This window comes from Pleurodeles waltl, chromosome 3_1 (assembly GCF_031143425.1).
Source record: "Pleurodeles waltl isolate 20211129_DDA chromosome 3_1, aPleWal1.hap1.20221129, whole genome shotgun sequence".
In the NCBI taxonomy this organism is placed as follows: Eukaryota; Metazoa; Chordata; class Amphibia; order Caudata; family Salamandridae; genus Pleurodeles; species Pleurodeles waltl.
The window spans coordinates 1,132,128,251-1,132,149,886 of record NC_090440.1 but is presented as its reverse complement, the minus strand read 5'-3'; positions in this window follow the sequence as shown (position 1 = coordinate 1,132,149,886).

Genomic DNA, 21,636 nt, shown 5'->3' with positions numbered 1-21,636 from the left:
GATTACAGAATTACAGTCTAAGGTAGTTAAGGCTTTAAAAACTACGGATTTATATTAGACTAATTGTAATTCACACCCATCATTATCGGTTTTTCTAAAAGACAGATGCATGTGTACAATGTGTTGTGTCTCTAGCAAGGCAATAGCTTTTTTAAATATATTTTTATTAAGATCCAGATTTTCAATATAAGCATCAAAATATATGGACACATCAACAGCTTACATTTCAACACGGAATATGTCCACAAAGCAATGAAAAAACTCCAGATTTCTTAATACAAAAGTGAACCCAGTAAAGCATTTTCACGGTAACACAATCAGCCTCTCAGACCTGCCCTGCTGCTTCTTCCATAAACCTTTCCCGCATTTTATCAAATTTCCTAAGATAGAGCTGCTCCATATTTTTTACTTGCTTCATCCATTCTCTTTTTGTGAGGATTGACTGCGTTCACCTCCTTTGGCGTTTAAGGATCTAACAACAGTCATTGCAACATATGATAGTTTTATAAATTAGGGAGCTAATCGAATAGCAGGATCATATCTCAAAAGTATCCATTAAGTACTAGGGGCTAATTTTAACTGCCAAGCCCTCTCCAAGTACTCACATGTTTCTTTCTAGAATTCTTGAATAGGGGCATACAAACCAATAACTTGTGTTCAATTTGCAACATCACCCAAATTATATCAGAAGCAGTGACCAGACCAATTGTAGTTGACCTGTGCTAAGAATTGCAGGACTCTATAAAGAAGTAATTTACTAAAAAATAACATTCTGCGCCGATTGGCTCCTCTCAAAACATTAAAATTCAGCATATTAATTTCATCCTACATCTTTTTCATTAATTCTAATCCTTCAGACTTTTCTCATTTTTTAAAATGTGCTTTCTGACAGAGATCCGGACTCTTCAAAGATGCAAGCAGCCTTTTCCATTCTCCTGCTCGCTTATAGTCATGGGCTTCCACAAATTCTTGTACCACTTTTTGACTATCCAGGATCTGCCCACATTCTAGATTGTTAAATAAACTGACCAATGCTCTAAAGGAACCAAGGAGCAGAAAATTGCCTTGTATTACTTCAGGAATTTCCAACAAATTCATCCACCTCTCACTATACAAAAAAATCTGCTACCTTCCTAAATCCAACTCTCTCCCATTTTCGCACTGAATTGGGATCCAGCTTAATGCCAAAATTCCCAACCAATTCTGTCAAAGGTGTAGCAGCAATAATATAGGGAATAGCATATCTCTAATAGAGATCCGCATGCTTCTTATAAACCACCTTAAACTTTTCTAGCTAACATTTTTTGGTGATTTCATTAATTTTAGCACATCACGTATATTGTACTCAAGGATCAGCTCCACAAAATCATTCTGAAAAGTGTTACCTAATCTCAGTTTTGCGTTAAATCTGGACATATACTGTGCAAAATATACAAAATGATAGTCTTTTATGTTGGGAAGTGCCAAACCGACTTTCTCCAATTCCTCATATAAGGTGCTTAGTGCTAATCTGGCAATTTTATTTTGCTAGATAAATGATAGAAACACAGACTCCACTTTCCTGTTTTGTAATCCATCTCTACAGGCGTGATGGCGCTGAAGAACTAAGATGAGTCGAATACGGAAAACAGGGAAGGCTGAGTTCATGAGAGGAAAAGGGAGGTGGGAATCACCGTCCCAGAGACGGCTGAGAAGCTGTGCACGGTCCATAATCTGACGCAGATGCCGTCCTCCTCCAGCCTGCTTGTGATTTCCTGCATGGCTCATCTACCGGACCAGCAGAGCTCCGAAAGACCGAAGAAGACTCATCCTTATCCACATGCCTCCTCACAGCAGCATGGCATCTCTGCTTCCCTGGAACGCCATCAGCGATTAGTTGCGGAGCATGACTGGAGCTCATTTTGCAGACAAAACTCTATCAAGACAATAGATTGTTGTGAGAATGGTGTTGTGGGAATGGTGAATAAAGTGATAATATGGAGTTCAACAATTGACGCAAGTGCAAAAATAGCAAGCGTTAGAAGAGGCAAAGTTCTAGTTTTTTTAAAAGTGGGAGTGTTGGCTAATAGTTGGATGACTTGTGGTGTATTGCCCCAGCCTACCTAGAAAAGACATTTCACAATGATGCGTTATCCTGGGCTACAAACTGGAATTTAAAAGTAGGGCACCTTTGCTGAACTGACTGCATTAGCAGAGTTAGACTGCATCCTCAAATATGAGTGTATGAAAAGCATTCAGAAGATGAAATGTGTGTTGTAAGTAATTAACTTAAAAATATATACACAGCTAAATATTTCGTAGTAGACCATTTTGACAAAGGGAACATATTTTTGTTGCATTCTCAGGTAAACCTATGTGCATGCACATCTTTATGCCGGCAACAAAAACTGTAAATCCAACGGCATATTATCACAATCGCTAAGTGAAATAAATCAATGTGCAAGGGTTACTAGTGACTACCATAGTGTCTTTATGGAAACTGGAAGCAGTCACAATGCATAAACTTTCTAAATTAGTCAGCAACTGAAATGTGTTCGTATCAGCAAAGAAAAAAAGAAAAAACACATACACTGGGTCTCATTTACAAGCTACATGTTGCATCTGCACAGTGCAGAGGAAATCGTTTGTTCTGCCTTCCTGGGGCTGGGCTCCCCAGGCCCCAGGGGGGCAGGAACCTGTCTGAGGGTTGGCACCAGCGGTAGCTGCAGAGAAAACCCCAGAGAGTTCGTTTGGCAGTACCCAGGCTCTATGCTGGAGCCCTGGGGGTGCATGGAATTGTCCCCCTAATACCAGAATGGAATTGGGGTGACATTTCCATGATCCTAAACATGTTACATCGCCATGTTCGGAGTTACCATTGTGACGCTACATACAGGTATTGACCTATATGTAGTGCACATGTGTAATGGTGTCCCAGCACTCACAAAGTCCAGGGAAATTGCCCTGAACAATGTGGGGGCACCTTGGCTAGTGCCAGGGTGCCCTCACACTAAGTAACTTTGCACCTAACCATCAATAAGTGAGGGTCAGCCATATAGGTGACTTATAAGTTACTTAAGTGCAGTGTAAAATGGCGGTGAAATAACGTGGACGTTATTTCACTCAGACTGAGTAGGCAGTCCTGTGTAAGAATTGTCTGAGCTCCCTATGGGTGGCAAAAGAAATGCTGCAGCCCATAGGGATCTCCTGGAACCCCAATACCCTGGGTATCTAGGTACCATATACTAGGGAATTATAAGGGTGTTTCAGTGTGCCAATAAGAATTGGTAAGATTAGTCACTAGCCTGCAGTGACAATTTTAAAAGTAGAGAGAGCATAAACACTGAGGTTCTGATTAGTAGAGCCTCAGTGATACAGTTAGGCACCACACAGGGAACACATACAGGGCATACTTTATGAGCACTGGGGTCCTGGTTAGCAGGATCCCAGTGACACAGGCAAAAACAAACATACATACAGTACAAATGGGGGTAACATGCCAGGCAAGATGGTACTTTCCTACACAACTTCCCCCCCAAACGAGGGACAATAAGGCTAACCTTGCCCAGATGAGTCTTCATTGTCTAAGTGAAATATCTGGCGAGTCCATCTGCATTGGAGTGGGTACTCCCAGGTCTATGTTCCACTGTATAGTCCATTCCCTGTAGGGATATGGACCACCTCAACAACTTAAGGTTTTCACCCTTTATTTGTTTTAGCCAAAGTAGAGGTTTCTGGTCTGTCTGAACAATAAAGTGAGTACCAAACAGGTATGGTCTCAACTTTTTTAGTGCTAAGACCACAGCAAAGGCCTCCCTCTCTATGGCAGACCAACGCTTTTCTCTATGGGTCAACCGCCTGCTGATTAAAGCAACAGGTTGATCCTGGCCCTCAGTATTGAGCTGTGATAGCACTGCCCCACCCCCAATTCAGAAGCATCAGTCTGGACTATGAACTTTTTGGAGGAGCAAGGGCTTTTTAGGACAGGTGCAGAGCACATGGCCTGTTTGAGCTTATCAAAAGCTTTTTGACAGCTAGCTGTCCACAATACCTTTTTAGGCATCTTCTTACTAGTGAGGTCATAAAGAGGAGCTTCAATGGAGCCATAATTCTTAATAAACCTCCTATACTACCCTGTGGGGCCTAAAAAGGCTCTCACCTGGGTTTTGTTGTAGGGGGAGTCCATTCCATAATAGTCTGGATCTTCCCCTGCAGTGGTGCAATCTGTTCCCCACCTACCAGGTGGCCCAGATAAACCACTTTCCCCTGCCCTATCTGGCACTTTGAGGCCTTGATAGTGAGGCCTGCCTTTTGCAGGGCCTCCAAAATGTTCCACAGGTGGACCAGGAGGTCATCCCAAGTGGAGCTAAAGACAGCTATAATATCCAGATATGCTACACTAAAAGCTTCCAACCCTTGCAGGACTGTGTTCACCAACCTTTGAAAAGTGGCAAGTGCATTCTTCAGACCAAAGGGCATCACAGTGAATTGATAGTGCCCTCCAATGGTTGAGAATGCAGTTTTAGGTTTTGCATCTTCTGATAACTTATTCTGCCAATACCCTGCAGTTAAATCAAAAGTGCTCAGATAGTTGGCAGAAGCCAGTGTATCAATCAGCTCACCTTCCCTGGGTATAGGGTGAGCATCTGTCTTGGTTACTTGGTTGAGCCCTCTATAGTCAACACAAAACCTCATCTCTCTTTTGCCATCCTTACTGGGAGGTTTTGGGACAAGCACCACTGGGCTAGCCCATGGGCTTTCTGAAGGCTCAATCACTCCCAAGTCCAACATTTTCTGAACGTCTTGTTTAATGTAGTCCCTGACATGGTCAGGCTGCCTATAAATCTTACTTTTGACAGGCAAACTGTCTCCAGTATTGATTGTATGCTCACACCAAGTAGTGGTACCTGGCATCAGTGAGAAGAGTTCAGAAAACTGACTTAAAAGATTTACACAGCCATCTTTCTGCTCAGCAGTAAGACAATCTGCAAGTACTACTCCCTGCACTAAGCCATCAGCTTCAGTGGTGGAGAAGAGATCAAGGAGAAGGTCACTCTCTTCTTCCTGTCCCTCATCAGTTGCCATGAGCAGGGTGAGAGCAGCCCTGTCATAGTAGGGTTTTAGGCGGTTGACATGGAGCACCCTAAATGGACTCCTGGCAGTGCCCAGATCTACCAAGTAGGTAACCTCATCCTTTTTCTCTACAATTAGATGGGGTCCCCTCCATTTGTCCTGGAGTGCTCTTGGGGCCACAGGCTCCAATACCAACACCTTCTGTCCTGGGTAGTACTGGGTCAGGACAGCTTTCTGGTCATGCCATTGCTTTTGCAGCACCTGGCTGGCCTGAAGGTTTTTACTAGCCTTTTTCATGTACTCTGTCATTCTTGATCTTAGGCCAAGTACATAATCCACAGTGTCCTGTTTAGGAGCTTTTAAAATTGTTCCCAACCTTCCTTAACAAGAGCAAGGGGACCTCTCACAGGGTGCCCAAAGGGTGTTCAAAGGGGCTAAAGTCCACTCCTTTTTGTGGTGCCTCCCTGTAAGCAAAAAGGAGGCAAGGTAACAGGACATCCCATCTCCTTCTGAGTTTTTCAGGGAGTCCCATTATCATACCTTTGAGAGTTTTATTAAACCTCTCAACCAGACCATTTGTTTGTGGATGATAAGAAGTAGTGAACGTGTATGTTATACCACACACCTTCCACATTGCTTTGAGGTATGCAGACATGAAGTTACTACTTCTGTCTGACTCCACTTCCTTAGGGAAACCCACCCTGGAAAAGATTCCCAGGAGGGCCTTTGCCACTGCAGGAGCTTTAGTGGTCCTTAAGGGGATGGCTTCAGGGTACCTAGTGGCACTACCACAAGGATAAACCTATTGCCTGAAGCTGTTTGAGGGTCAAAGGGGCCAACTATGTCCACCCCTATCCTTTCAAAGGGCACCCAAACCACAGGAAGTGGAATTAAGGGGGCCTTTGGCGTGCCAACAGTCTTTCCACTGGCTTTGATGGTCACACGAGAGTGACAAAACTCTTTCGTGTCCTCTGACATATGAGGCTAGTGAAACAGGGGAACAAGCCTGTCCCAAGTTTTACTTTGGCCCAAATGCCCAACCAATGGAATGTCATGTGCCAAGGTAAGAAGAAACTCTCTGTATTGCAAAGGGATTACCAATCTCCTTGCAGCTTCAGGTTTAGGGTCCCTTGATTCAGTATACAGGAGGTTGTCTTCCCAATACACCTTGTGGCTATCACTGACATCCCCATTCTGCTGTTTGACAGCTTGCTGTCTCAAGCCCTCTAGTGTGAGACAGGTCTGCTGTGCCACACTCAGCTCTTCCCTAGCAGGCCCCCCTGCACCCAAAAGCTCAGCAGTGTCTGCTGCCAGCTCATCTGGTGTAGGTTATGCACAGGGAGAAGATTCCTCTTCCTCAAAAGGGAAATCTTCTGGTGAGGGAGGGATAGTGGGCAAGGATGTACCCTTTATACCCCTAGCTTTTGGGAGCACTTGGTCCATTGTTCCAGGATCCAAGTTTCCCTGTCCTTTTTGCTTTTTGGCCTGAGCCCTTGTTAAAAAGCAAAAATATGCCCAGGAATGTCCATCATTGCTGCATGAGCCTCCAACTCCACTTCAGCCCAAGCTGATGTCTCCAAATCATTGCCCAGTAACCAATCTACAGGAAATTCAGTGGCTACCACAACTTTCTTTGGACCAGTAACCCCCCCCCCCAGTTGAGATTCACAACAGCCAGGGGGTGGATAAGTATGTTATTGTGAGCATCAGTCACTTGGTACTGCTCACCAAGTAGGTATTGAGCAGGGTGAACCAGTTTCTCCTTAACCATAGTTACACTGGCTCCTGTGTCCCTGTAGGCCTTAACCTCAACACCATTAATTAGAGGTAGTTGCTTGTACTTACCCATATTAAGGGGACAAGCAACCAATGTGGCAAAGTCAATGTCACCATCAGAGACTAAAATAGCCTCTGTGGTCTCCCTAACAAGACCAACCCCAATTACACTACCAATAGTGAGCCCAGCTACACCCTTGGATTGGCTATTTGCAGTAGACTTCCCACCACCACTGCTATTACTAGGGGCACTAGAGTTTGCAGTTGGGGATGTGGTGGTGGGAGGTTTGGTGTTTTTTTCTTCGGACAAGTGGCATCACTTGCCCAATGGCCTTTTACTTTACATAAATAACACCAAGGCCCTCACTACAACCCTGGCGGTCGGTGGTAAAGTGGCGGTAAAACCGCCAACAGGCCAGCGGAAAAAAAATTGGATTAGGACCATGGCGGAAACCGCCAACATAGACAGCCACTTTAACACTCCGACCGCATAGGCGGTACAAACAAACAGCAGGTGTTCACCGCCAACAGACAGGCGGAAGACGATGTACCGCCCACACTATTATGAGAGGCCAATTCGCCACCTTTTCCGGGGCGGATTCAACGCGAACAAAAACACAGCAGAAACAGGACTTGGAAGGGAAAACACTCACCTCTACACACCCCACGAGGAAGCAGGACGCCATGGAGCCTGAACTCCAAATCCTCCCTGCGATAGTCTTCCTGCTCCTCTACCAGGAGCACGAATGACGATGACCACGGTGATTACTGCACCTACAACACAGTGGCTGGGGAAGCGAAAAGAGAGTGACACACACACACAACACGCAACACCCCCACCCACACCCTCACCCACAACAACATACACACTAATACATGCTGTAACATTATATTTACTCCCACCAACCCCCCCCTGGAAGAACGCAATGACAAAAGGAAATGATTGTAACCATTGTAATAAAAAAAAAATCCATTAGTCAAAAATGTATATACACTATAAACAATTATGTACACCAACAATTCAAGTCCAGGTACTACACCATTTATAGTCTGTGGACCACTAGGCCCAAAATGCATGGGCAAGGCCCACACTCGATACCCGATCGAAACGGAGAGAACACTGCAGTGGCATCAGATCGAAATGAAACAGGCACCTCAGGAGGAAGGGAAAGGGGGGCACCTCAGCCGGATGAGTGCACGACGCCAGCTCCACGATGGGGCTCCATGCCCATTGATGTATCCTGGGGAGTGCAAAGTCACAGTCTCTCAGGTCTCTCCAGTGGGTGGTTTGCCCACTGCGTTATCATGGGGAGTTCAAAGCCACAGTCTCTCAAGTCTTTCCAGTGGTTGGTTTGCCCACTGCTTTATCCTGGGGAGTGCAAAGCCACAGTCTCTCAAGTGGATAACAGTCTCCACTGGTTCTGGAGGGGGCTTTGTGCCCAGAGTGCTTCATCCTGCCAAGGACAGAGGTAATGGATGCCTTTCTCCACCGGTTCTGGAGGGGGCTTGGTGCCCAGAGTGCTTCATCCTGCCAAGGACTGAGGTAGTGGATGTGATACTCCACTGGTTCTGGAGGAGCTTGGTTCCCAGAGTGCTTCATCCTGCCAAGGACAGAGGTAGTGGATGCCTTTCTCCACTGGTTCTGGAGGGGGCTTGGTGCCCAGAGTGCTTCATCCTGCCAAGGACTGAGGTAGTAGATGTGACACTCCACTGACGGTGGTGCAACATGCAAGCTGCCCAGGCCCCTGGAACTGACCACTAGACTCGTACGAATGACCACTGGGTATAGCAGCTATGTCTGCGGTGGTGCCACTGGCTCAGGATGTCGCGGGGCTGCTGGCGGTGCTGGCGGCGGGGTCAGTAGCGTCAGTGCTTGCGGTGGTCATTGTGTGGGTGGTGCTGGTGGCTGGCTCATTGACTGTGGTGCAGGGGGCTTGCTCACTGACTGTGGTGCTCGTGGCTGGCTCACTGAGTGTGGTGCTGGTGGCTGGCTAAGTGACTGCAGTGCTGGTGGCTTGCTCACACTGACTGCGGTACTGGTGGCTAGCTCACTGACTGCAGTGCTGATGGCTGGCTCACTGACTGCCATGCTGGTGGCAGGCTCACTGACTGCTGTGCTGGTGGCTGGCTCACTGACTGCGGTGCTGGTGGCTGGCTCACTGACTGAGGTGCTGGTGAAGGGCTCAGTATCTGGGGTGCTGGTGAAGGGCACAATGTCTGCAGTGCTGGTGAAGGGATCAGTATCTGGGATGCTGGCGGTGTTGTCCGTGGCAGCGGTGTCCATGGCGGCGGAGCAGTTGGCGGTGCCGGTGGCGGTCTTGTCCGCCAGGCAGGTTGGCGGCGACGTTGACTTGCCTTTCATTTTCAGGCCCTTCCCCACCTTGGATCGTGGCGCAGCTGTCTTGCCACTTTCAACAATAGTCTTGCCTGAGCCGTTGGTGGCAGGAGTTTTGGCCTTCTCTCTCCGGGATGTGGGCAACTTTTTCTGATTTGGAGGTGGGGGGATGTCCTTGCCCTCGTTCCTTGGGACACAGGCAGCCCTGGTGCTTGGTGCACTCCAAAATCCCGGTATTGCTGGCACCACTGTGCCCGGTGATGTGGTGGCTGAGGAGCTGGGTTGGGACCAGGAAAGGCGGGCCTTACGGGACGGAGGGGGGGAGGTGTAGTGAAGAGGTCGAAATTTGATAGGAAAAGTGTTTTAGACACACTGGGACAGGTAGATGGAGGGGGTTTGGGAGTGGAGGAAGAGGTAGTGGTTGTAGGAGGTCTTCATTTGGTGACTTTGGGTGAAGGTGCATGGGCTGTAAGCTGTCGTGAGGTGGATGGCTGTTGGGTTTGTTTGTGACTGCGTTTGTGTACTTTGGGAGGAGGGCTCACAGACACACTGGGAGAGGACACAGGGGATGTGTGAATGGCAGTGGGGGTGGTGAGTGCACGTGAGCGGTGTGTGGTGATGGGCATGATTGTGATGGAGGTAGTGGCTGAAGATGTAGTGCATGCAGGTGTGAGTGGAGACGTGACAGGGAGGGTGGAGGGAGACGTGGAGGAGGGGGACACAGTGGAGGCAGTGGACGTTGATATGTGTGCATGGGTATGATGCTTGTGTGAGTGCCTGTGGGATGTGTGGTGCTTATGTTTGCCAGAGCCATCCTTGTGTGTTGATGTGTGTTCATGCCTGTCTGATGGTGTGCTTGGGATAGGCTGAGGTACTGGGGATTGGGTCTGGGTGGAGGAAGTTGGAGGGGGGAGGCTGGACACAGGGACAATGGCTGCCATCTGTGCAGAGGCCAGAGCCTGAAATGCTCACTGTTGGGCAGCCTGGCCAGAATGAATGCCCTCCAGGTATGCATTTGTCTGTTGCAACTGGCTCTCTACACCCTGGATGGCATTCAGAATGGTAGACTGCCCAACAGTGAGGGATCTCAGGAGGTCAATAGCCTCCTAACTGAGGGCAGCAGGGCTGACGGGGGCAAGGGGCTGAGGTGTCTGGGGCGAAGGAAATGCCCACCCTCCTGGGTGAGCGGCCACAGGACACACTCTGAGAGGCTGCCGGGAGGGCGGTGCTGGTAGGGGGGGTGGCGGCTGTACCTGTAGATGAGGTGAGCACAGAGGGGACCACCACTGCAAGGGAGCTCCCATCAGAGGAGGAGTCGGTGTCGCTGGTCTCTGCTCCTGTCCCCACTGTGGTGCTCCCCTCACCCTCCGTCCCACTGGTGACTTCAGACTCTGTTGTCTCACCCTCCAGGGCCATGTGGGACACAGCTCCCTCCTGCTCTAGTGGCACTGCTCCTACGCCTGATGATGCTAATGCACACAAGAACAGGGAGACCACAAAAAGGGGGGGAAGAAAGAAGAAAGACATGTTCAGTGCATGCAATACCGCTACCGTTGGCGGACCCTACAGACACAGCAGCCCTCTGCACTACGCCATGCACTTAGAGTTCCCTAATTAATCACTGGGACATAGGGTACATGCCCTATCCCCGATTGCTGCACACATGGAAGTCACAGGAGCCTGACTAGGTGTAGATGACTCTTACCACTGGTGGGGTTGGGGTGCCATTTAGCCTGCCTCACAAAGGGTCCTTGCCTAAAAAGCTTGCCCTAGCCTAGGGGAACCCACTGCCCACCTCCCCCACCCAGACACCTCCAATGCGCACAGAGTCAGATGGATGTGACGGTACTCACCCCCTTGTAGCTGCTGTGATGCCCTCAAGCGCCCATCCAACTTTGGATACACCACCGCCAGGATCCGGAACATCAGGGGGGTCATGGTGCGACGGGCACCCCTCCCACGTTGGGAGTCCATCCACAGCTGGGCCTCTGCCGTCTTCTTGCTCCAGCGGCAAATGTCCTCCCATCTTTTCTGGCAGAGGGTGCTCCGTCTGTGGTGGATCCCCAGGGTCCGGACGTCCTTCGCGATGGCACGCCAAATATCCTTCTTCTGGTGGGCGCTGACCTAGAGGAATAGTACAGGGGAAAAGGAAAAACTTTAACCGCCAGGATCGCCACAGTCATTGTCCCACGTTCCCACCTTGGCCCTGATGCACATACACTCACTGTCCGTTCATGCAGGCCTCATCCCCCCAGGAACTTCCATCCACACCACTCCAAACTGGCATTGCCCATACAGCATGCTCACAGTGTACTCACCTGTTTGTCTGGAGGACCGTAGAGTAGCGTGTACTAGGGGAGGACCCCATCCACTAGTTTCTCCAACTCCTCCAATGTGAAGGCAGGGGCCCTTTCCCCAGACACATGAGCCATCGTCGCTTCCAGACTGAGGTCACAGCAGCACTTGAAGTGTAGGTCCTGTCCTGTTGAAGATTAGGTATCAAGTGAGTGAACAGACAGAAAATGGCGGTCACGTCCGCGGTGGTGCGTACCGTCACCGCCGGGGTATATCGTCATTAGCTCCTGGGACCCACAGGGCCCAATGTTAACCAATGCAGGGTTGTGGCGCGGTCTTCAACCGCCTACCGCGACGGTGTAGAACGCCAGCGCAGTTACCTCATATCCCCTTGTCCCACATTACAGGTCAGGCAGCTGCCATTTCAGGGGGCCACATGGCATTATTTTTAAATGCGTCACACGTATCAAGGCCTTGCATACACACAGAGGCAGGCACATAGCTTATTGACAAATCTGTGCAATAAAATTGTTTTTTTACTACCTCAGTGTTGGTTGACTCTGGGCTCGCTGTTCTCATCCATAGGGCATGTCCGCTGGGGCAGGTGAGGAGATGGCGGCATCCTCAGGTGTACAGACCGCTGGTGGACCTGTCGACAATGGAAGAGAGGCATGTAATAGTCACCTACAGACTTGATCGTGCCACAATCCAGGAACTGTGTGCCCATTTGGAGCCAGACCTGATGTCAGCTATCCGTCATCCCACAGGAATCCCCCCTTTAATGCAGGTCCTGTCAGTACTCCATTTCCTGGCAAGTGGGTCTTTTCAAACAACAGTGGCCATAGCATCAGGGATGTCCCAGCCTATGTTCTCTAACGTGTTGTCCAGAGTGTTGTCTACCCTCCTGAAACACATGCGCAGCTACATCATTTTCCCTCAGGTGGAGGATTTGCCTACAGTGAAAGGTGACTTCTATGCCCTGGGACATATCCCCCAACATCATAGGTGCCATTGATGGGACACATGTGGCCTTGGTCCCCCCCGCAGGAGTGAACAGGTGTACAGAAACCGGAAGAGCTACCATTCAATGAATGTGTAGATGGTGTGTTTGGCCGACCAGTACATCTCCCATGGGAACACCAAGTTTCCTGGCTCAGTGCATGACGCTTACATTTTGAGGAATAGCAGCATCCCTTATGTGATGGGGCAACTCCAGAGGCACCGTGTGTGGCTAATAGGTGAGGACAAGGACCCTATACCCTGTGAATAGTTGTCTGGGTCTGGGGTTGTCCCTAAGGGTTAGTGTGTGTCTAACAGTTGTCCCTCGACATTTGCAGGTGACTCTGGTTAACCAAACCTGTCATGGCTACTGACCCCAGTGAGAAATCCCAGGACAAGGGCAGAGGAACGCTACAATGAGGCACATGGGCAAACTAGGAGGATTATAAAAAGAACCTTCGGCCTCCTGAATGCCAGGATCCGGTGCCTCCATATGACAGGTGGTTCTCTGTACTACTCACCAAAGAAGGTGTGCCAGATCATCGTGGCCTGCTGTATGCTGCACAACTTGGCTTTGCGATTACTGGTGCCTTTTCTGCAGGAGGATGGTCCAGAAGGAGGTCTTGTGGCCGCTGTGGAGCCTGTGGACAGTGAAGAAGAGGAGGCAGAAGAAGAGGATATCAACAACAGAAACAACGTGATTCAGCAATACTTCCAGTGATACACAGGTAAGAAGACATCACTGCCTCCTACATCTCATACGATTGTTAGACCTGTCATATGTCTGTCACTTTCACCCAGTGTATGGACCCTGACCTGTCACGTTGCCTTTCCATTTCACAAATGTGGGTCCCACTGTGTGACCTCTGCTATGTTACCTCATGGACTAGAGCTGTGTGACATAGGTATGTTGACAATACAATGAACATTGCTATTTTCCTCAGTTATTGCAACTACACATTTGTGAAAGCACAGACTGATTCCAGTTTGTTTTGTGATTCAAGGGTGTTTATTTCAGTGCAAAATAGTGGAGGGGGTTGTAAAATGGTCAGGGGTGATGGCGGAGGAATGTCCATGGCTGAGTCCAGTTATTTGTCTCACAGGTGCATTGTCCAAAGGGGCATAGGAAGTGGAGCTAGGGCAGTTGATGCATGGACAGGGTGACAAAGTAGGACAGAAGGATGACATTCAGGGTGGTCTCATTTCTTGGTGGGGGTCTTGGCATTGTTCTCTGTCTTTGTCCTGGATCTCAGGGACCATTTGCCGGGTGGTTCTCCATCTGCAGGGGGTGCGGTGCTGGTGTTGTGGTCCTGTGGTGGTGCCTCCTGTCCACTAGCTCCAGCGGAGGTGGTGGACAGTTCATCGTCCAGGCTAGTGTCAGGGGCCCCTTGTTGTGCCAAAGTGTCCCTCCTGGTGTTGACAAGGTCCTTCAGCACCCCTCCAATGGTGACCAGGGTGGTGTTGATGGACTTGAGTTCCTCCCTGAACCCCAAATACTGTTCCTCCTGCAGCCGCTGGGTCTCCTGAAACTTGGCCAGTACCATTGCCATCGTCTCCTGGGAATGATGGTAGGCTCCCATGATGTTGGAGAGGGCCTCGTGGAGAGTGGGTTCCCTGGGCCAGTCCTCCCCCTGTCGCACAGCAGTCCTCCCAGTTCCCCGGTTTTCCTGTGCCTCTGTCCCCTTAACCGTTTGCCCACTGCCACTGCCCCCAGGTCCCTGATTTTCTTGGGGTGGTGGGTTTGCCTGGGTTCCCTGTAGTGGTGGACACACTGCTGCTTGACGTGTCCTGGGGATAGAGGTATGGGCCCGCTGGGTGGGTGCTGTGATGGTGTTTCCTGAGGGGGGAGGCTCTGTGGTGGCTTGTGACTGTGTCAGGGGAACCGACTGTCCTGAGGTCCCAGATGGGCCGGGCTGGTCATCTAGATCCAGTTGGACAGAGCTGCTGTCATCACTGTGGGCCTCTTCTGTGGGGGGTGGACATATCTGGAACCTCCTGTCCGGTGACGTTGGGTAGGGGTCCTACAGGGGTGTAAAGGCATGATTATTGCATCTGTGTGTGCCATCGTGTGCAATGGGTGGGTGACCCTGTACCCCAGTGCTTACATTCTTTGGGGTCTGTGTGGGAATCTGTAGTGGACATGCTTTGGTGATGGGTGTCCATGCTTTGTTGTTGCATGCAGGGCTTGGTGTTGGGATGTGTGGTTGGTGATAGTGGGACATATGTGAGGTGTTGGAGTGATGGGGGTGAGGGTGGGGGTATGTGATAGCATGCAGGTAGGGTGGGGGATGTAATAGTAAAGAGTTGACTTACCAGAGTCCATTCCTCCTGCTACTCCTGCGAGGCCCTCTGGATGCAGTATAGCCATGTTGTTAGTTGTGGAGGAGGAGGTAGGGGTCCCCGCCAGTCCTCTGAACTGCAATCTGGTGTCTTGAGACCACGGAACGCACCTTCCCCCGTAGGTCATTCCACCTCTTCCTGATGTCATCCCTAGTTCTTGGATGCTGTCCCACTGCGTTCACCCTGTCTACGATTCTGCGTCATAGCTCCATCTTCCTAGCTATGGAGGAGTGCGGCACCTGTGATCCGAATAGCTTTGGCTCTACCCGGATGATTTCCTCCACCATGACCCTGAGCTCCTCCTCAGAAAACCTGGGGTTTCTTTGCAGTGCCATGGGTTGGTGTGGGTGATGTGTGGGGTGGTGTGTATTGTGATGTGTGAGGGGATGTGTCTGTGTGTGTTGTGTGAGGTGCGTGGATGATGTGTGAGGGATGGTGTTGTGTGCCTGTGGATGCTAGTTTGTTGATGGTGGTGTCTCTCTCTAGCCTTCTGTCGCAATTCTGGTCGTAAGGGTTTGTGGGTGATATGGGTGTGTGTTTTATATTGTATTGGGTGTGTGGGAGTGGTGTGTGTATGTGTATCAGGTTTGTGTATTTTGATTTGTCCAACGTGGTTGTGTTTGTGTATTTTGAGCGCGGCGGTGTGTACCGCCAATGAAATACCGCAGCTGAAAGACCGCCATGTGGATTCGTGGGTCGTGATAGTGTGGGCGTATTCCTGTTGGCGTGATGGTGGAGGTTTTGTTATCACCAGTTTATGACTGACCTTTGGTGTGGCGGACTTATGTGGGTGTCTAGATTTTGGCAGATTCCGAGCTGTGAGTCGTAATAGCTGTAGCAGAATTCCACCGCCACAGCGGTGTGTTGGCGGTCTTCTGCACGGCGGTAAGCAGCATTTACCGCCAATGTTGTAATGAGTGCCCAAGGCTTTTTCTGATTGTGAGAAGAGGATTTGGACCTACCATCCCCAGAGGATTTTTGTGAGCCTGTTGAAAACTCAGAATGTTTTTTATCTTTGTCCCCACCCTTGTCAGAAGACTTACCATCCTTCTTCTTGCCATCCTTGTCACCCTCTGTATGATTCTGTTCACTCTTGTTCTGTCCCATTTGTCTGCCTTCTTTCCCAATTCTGGGGGAGAGGTCAGATCTGAGTCTACCAAGTACTGGTGCAACAAATCAGACACACAATTGTTAAGAATATGCTCTCTCAGGATTAGATTATACAGGTTTCATAGTCAGTCACCTTACTGCCATGTAACCAACCCTCCAAGGCCTTCACTGAACAGTCTACAAAGTCTGTCCAGTCTTGAGAGGACTCCTTTTTGGTGTCTCTGGACTTAATCCTGAATGGTTCCGTAGTTAAGCCAAATCCATCCAAGAGTGCATCCTTCAAAACTTTGTAGTTATTAGCATCACTTTCTCTGACAGTAAGGAGCCTATCCCTACCCTTACCAGTGAACGATAGCCACAAGATGGCAGCCCACTGCCTTTGAGGGCCCAACTGTACCATACAGGCCCTCTCAAGTGCAGCAAACAACTTGTTAATGACATCCTCCTCCTTGTAAGGGGGGGACTAACTTATACAGGTTTCTGGAATCTTGCTCTCTAACAGGATTATTATCAATAACACTGCTGCTGCCACCATGGGGAACTAACCCCAACCTCTGCCTTTCCCTTTCCACATCCAGGGATTCCCTGTCGCAGGCCAGCTGCTGCTGTTTAAGCTTCAACTTGGACTCTTTAAACCTCAGCTTTCTAAGTTCCCTTCCCATTAAGTTATCCTCAGAGTGGGAGGCTTGGGAATTGTGAGACACAGAAGTTATGTAGGAATTGGCAGAGTTGGACCTGTCCCTAACTGACTGGACCCTAGTAACCTGGCCTTTAGGAGTGAAAGGTGCCCTACTAGTGTGTGTCCCCCTCCCACTAGCAATGTCACTAGGTGGCCTGCTAGCTGACAGGTCCTTGGAAGGACCCTCCCCAGCAACCTCAGGGGACTCCTCTGAGTACCCCCTCCTCTACCTCCTGATCCTGGGATGGGCCAGACTGGTTCTGGTCGCTTTCTAGGAGAAGGCTGAGGAGAAGATCTTTTGTAAGATTCTTACCAATTGCCAAACCTATTTCAGTGCATAGATCCCTCAAACTTTTAAAGTTTAGATTCCCAAATGTTGCCTGGACAACTGTGGGAGTAAGCTCTACTGCAGACATGACAGGAAGGTTTAGGACAGAGAGAGAAAAAATATGTTTTTGGAACTTTTTTAAAAGAAGAGAGAAAAACTTTTTCAAACTTTTGAAAACTTTTAAAAGTTTTCAGAAACTTTTTAGAAAGTTTTAGAGAAGGAAAGTTAAACTGTTTAGGTTACTGTGTATATTCTGAAGTATTTGATATATGTTTTTCTTATGAAAAGCACCACTGAGAAAGTGGTAAGGCAGTTGCACGTACTTATCCCACAGCTGCACCACCAATGTAGGAGGCTGGCTTAGCTTATAGTGGGTACCTTGTGGTACTTACACCTTGTGGCAGGTACAGTTATCCCTTATTAGTAGATTAGTAGTGTTCTAGAAGCTTAGGCTGATAGAGGTAGCTATAGCAGAGCAGGTTAGGCTGAACTAGGAGACATGCAAAGCTCCTACTATACCACTTATATCACTTAGCACTATATCATAAAAAACACAATACTCAGAGTTACTAAAAATAAAGGTACTTTATTTTAGTGACAATATGCCAAAAGTATCTCAGAAGATATACTCCCTTAGGAGGTAAGTAAAATACACAAAATATACGCACAGACCAAAATCAGGTCAGTAACAGTTAGCAAAGTAGTGCATATACGGTAGAACACAATAGAATGCAATAGGAGACAATAGGCCTAGGGGTGACACAAACCATATACTCCAAAAGTGGAATGCGAACCACGAATGGACCCCAGGCCTAGTGTAGTGTGCAGAGGGTCGCTGGGAGTGTAATAAAACACTAAGGGTGTCTAAGATACCCCACCCCAAGACCCTGAAAAGTAGGAGTAAAGTTACCTTACTACCCCGGAAAGACAGCAAAGTCAAGATAAGGGATTCTGCAAAGACAACAACTGACTGCAAAGCACTGAAGACGGAATCCTGGACCTGAGGACCTGCAAAGGAAGGGGACCAAGTCCAAGAGTCACGCAAATGTCCGGGGGGGGGGCAGGAGACGTTAAACCCCGGATGAAGGTGCAAAAGGGCTGCCTCTAGGTGGAAGAAGCCAAAGTTTGTGCAACAATGGAAGGTGCCAGGAACGTCTCCTTTGGTCAGAACATGTCCCACGGCATGCTGGAAGATGCAGAGTTCTTTCCATGCAGAAAGACTACAAACAAGCCTTGCTAGCTGCAAGAGTTGTGTTTGAAGGTTTTGGGTGATGCCAGGACCCAGGAAGGACCAGAAGGTCGCCCCTTGGGGGAGAAGACAGAGGGGGTGCTCAGTAATACAGAAAGCCCATCCAGAAGCAGGCAGCACCTGCAGAAGTACCTGAACAGGCATTCAGAATATCTGAGCATGACGGTCGACTCAGCACAACAAAAGAGGGTCCCACGAAGTCGGAGTCCAACTCAGCGAGTTGGGCAATGCAGGACAGAGTGCTGGGGACCTGGGCTAGGCTATGCATGAAGGAAGTCTTGCAAAAGTGCACACAAGCCTGAGCAGCTGCAATTCATGCTGTACACAGGATTACCATCTTGCGTGGAGAGGCAAGGGCTTACCTCCACCAAATTTGGACAGAAGGGCCACTGGACTGTCGGGGACACTTGGATCCAGCTCCTGTGTTCCAGGGACCACGCTCGTCAAGATGAGAGGGGACCCAGAGGACTGGTGATGCAGAAGTTTGGTGCCTGCGTTGGCAGGGGTAAGATTCCGTCGACCCACAGGAGATTTCTTCTTGGCTTCCAGTGCAGGGTGAAGGCAGACAGCCTTCAGAGCATGCACCACCAGGAAACAGTAGAGAAAGCCGGCTGGATGAGGCGCTACAATGTTGCTGGTAGTCTTCTTGCTACTTTGTTGTGGTTTTGCAGGCGTCCTGGAGCAGTCAGCGGTCGATCCTTGGCAGAAGTCAAAGAGAGAAGTGCAGAGGAACTCTGGTGAGCTCTTGCATTTTTTATCTCAAGAGAAACCCACAGGAGAGACCCTACATGGCCCTCAGAGGAGGATTGGCTAGAGAGAGGTAAGCACCTACCAGGAGGGGTCTCTGACGTCACCTGCTGGCACTGCCCACTCAGAGGTGTCCATTGTGCCCTCACACCTCTGCATCCAAGATGGCAGAGCTCTGGGACACACTGGAGGAGCTTTGGGCACCTCCCCTTGGGAGGTGCTGGTCAGGGGAGTGGTCACTCCCCTTTCCTTTGTCCAGTTTCGTGCCAGAGCAGGGCTGGGGGAATCTCTGAACCAGTGACGACTGGCTTATGCAAGGAGGGTACCATCTGTGCCCTTTAAAGCATTTCCAGAGGTCAGGAGAGGCTACTCCTACCATGCCCTTCACACCTATTTCCGAAGGGAGAGGGTGTTACACCCTCTCTCAGAGGAAATCCTTTGTTCTGCCTTCCTGGGACTGGGCTGCCCAGACCCCAGGGGGCAGAAACCTGTCTGAGGGTTGGCAGCAGCAGTAGCTGCAGAGAAAACCCCAGAGAGTTTGTTTGGCAGTACCCGGGCTTTATGCTGGAGCCCGGGGATGCATGGAATTGTCCCCCCAATACCAGAATGGCATTGGGGTGACAATTCCATGATCCTAGCCATGTTACATGGCCATGTTCGGAGTTACCATTGTGACGCTACATATAGGTATTGACCTATATGTAGTGCACGTGTGTAATGGTGTCCCCACACTCACAAAGTTCAGGGAAATTGCCCTGAACAATGTGGGGGCACCTTGGCTGGTGCCAGGGTGCCCTCACACTAAGTAACTTTGCACCTAACCTTCACTAAGTGAGGGTTAGACATATAGGTGACTTATAACTTACTTAAGTACAGTGTAAAATTGCTGTGAAAAAACATGGACGTTATTTCACTCAGGCTGCAGTGGCAGTCCTGTGTAAGAATTGTCTGAGCTACCTATGGGTGGCAAAAGAAATGCTGCAGCCCAGAGGGACTCCTGGAACCCCAATACCCTGCGTACCTAGGTACCACATACCAGGGAATTATAAGGGTGTTCCAGTGTGCCAATAAGAATTGGTAAAATTAGTCACTAGCCTGCAGTGACAATTTTAAAAGTAGAGAGAGCATAAACACTGAGGTTCTGATTAGCAGAACCTCAGTGATACAGTTAGGCACCACGCAGGGAACACATACAGGGCATACGTTATGAGCACTGGGGTCCTGGCTAGCAGGATCCCAGTGACATAGGCAAAACCAAACATACATACAGTAAAAATGGGGATAACATGCCAGGCAAGATGGTACTTTCCTACAATGGTTTGTGTTGCCCCTAGACATATTTTATCCTATTGCAATCTATAGCATTTTCTATTGCTTGCATTGTTCTATGACCATTTACTTGTCTAATTTTGGTGTCTAGTGTATATATTGTGTATAATACTTACCTCCAGAAAGAGTATTGTCTCTAAGATATTTTTGGTACTGTCACCCAAATAAATACCTTTATTTTTGGTAACACTGAGTATTGTCTTCACTTGTGTATAAGTACTGTGTAACTATAAGTGGTATTGCAGGAGCTTTGCATATCTCCTACTTCAGCCTAAGCTGCTCTGCTATAGCTACCTCTATCATACTAAGCTGCTAGAACACTACTACATTTCACTAATAAGGGATAACTGGACCTGGTATAAGGTGTACGTATCCAAGGCACCCACTACAAACCAGGCCAGCCTCCTACACTCCTAACTCCAAGAAGATGTAGTTGAAGACTAAGGACTTGACCCTGAAGGAGCCATGGCTGTAGAGAAACCTGATGCTTAAAAGTGTGCTGAGGACCTGAAAGCTGGACAAGTGACTGGAGATATTTTTCTACCACTTTGAAGAAAGTAGAACAAAGTCATCTTTTTCCAACTAAGAAGGGACAATGTGCCTTGCCATCCTGAGAATGGGTGCAGCCTGAGAGGGCAAGAAAATCAGGTTTGTCCTCTTTAATCACGTTGATACACAGAAAACTGGTTTAATGGGTATATGTAGATGTATGGTTATGGGTAGATGTTTCTGGCCGCAGTCCGGACTATAGCTTCCAGTTTTGCTTCACTGGTGAATTTTCAGAATCAAAAAGTGAACAAGACAAAAGGGAAAATCCAGGACCAGGGTGAGTCAACAATCTATCCGAGTTGAAAGGCAATCTCCTTGGCTACCAAATCCAGTTCTGTTCAGCGTGGAGTTTTTGGTGCCGAAACCAAAAGCGTCAGTGGGAGCTCATTCAGACTTTGAGGACCCCTCACTGGCTTCTCCTTCTGACGTTGCCTTGCTGGACGACTTTGAGCTTCAAACACTAGACTAGTGTAGAAAGTCACCAAGCAATATTGTTCAATGCTAGCTCCCCTAACAATCACCATGGTGCTCCGTATATTAGGTACAGGGGACACATGGTGGCATTAGGGAGCTGCTAATGGGCACAAGGAATGTGGTGCTACACATTGTACAATATTGCTTGGTGACTTTCTACACCACAATCTCAAAGGCTGTAAACATTTTGATCAGACACTCAGTTAACCCCTATTTGTCAGTATTCATTGACATGGGTTTGGCAGAACCATTTCTTCTGCTTTGCAGTTTATAATCATTTATATACTTACATCAATGGTGTGCCTCCTTTTAATGCCAGTCTGAGCAGGTGTTAAAAGTGACCAAAAAATGACGCAAATAAATCTCTGAGATTT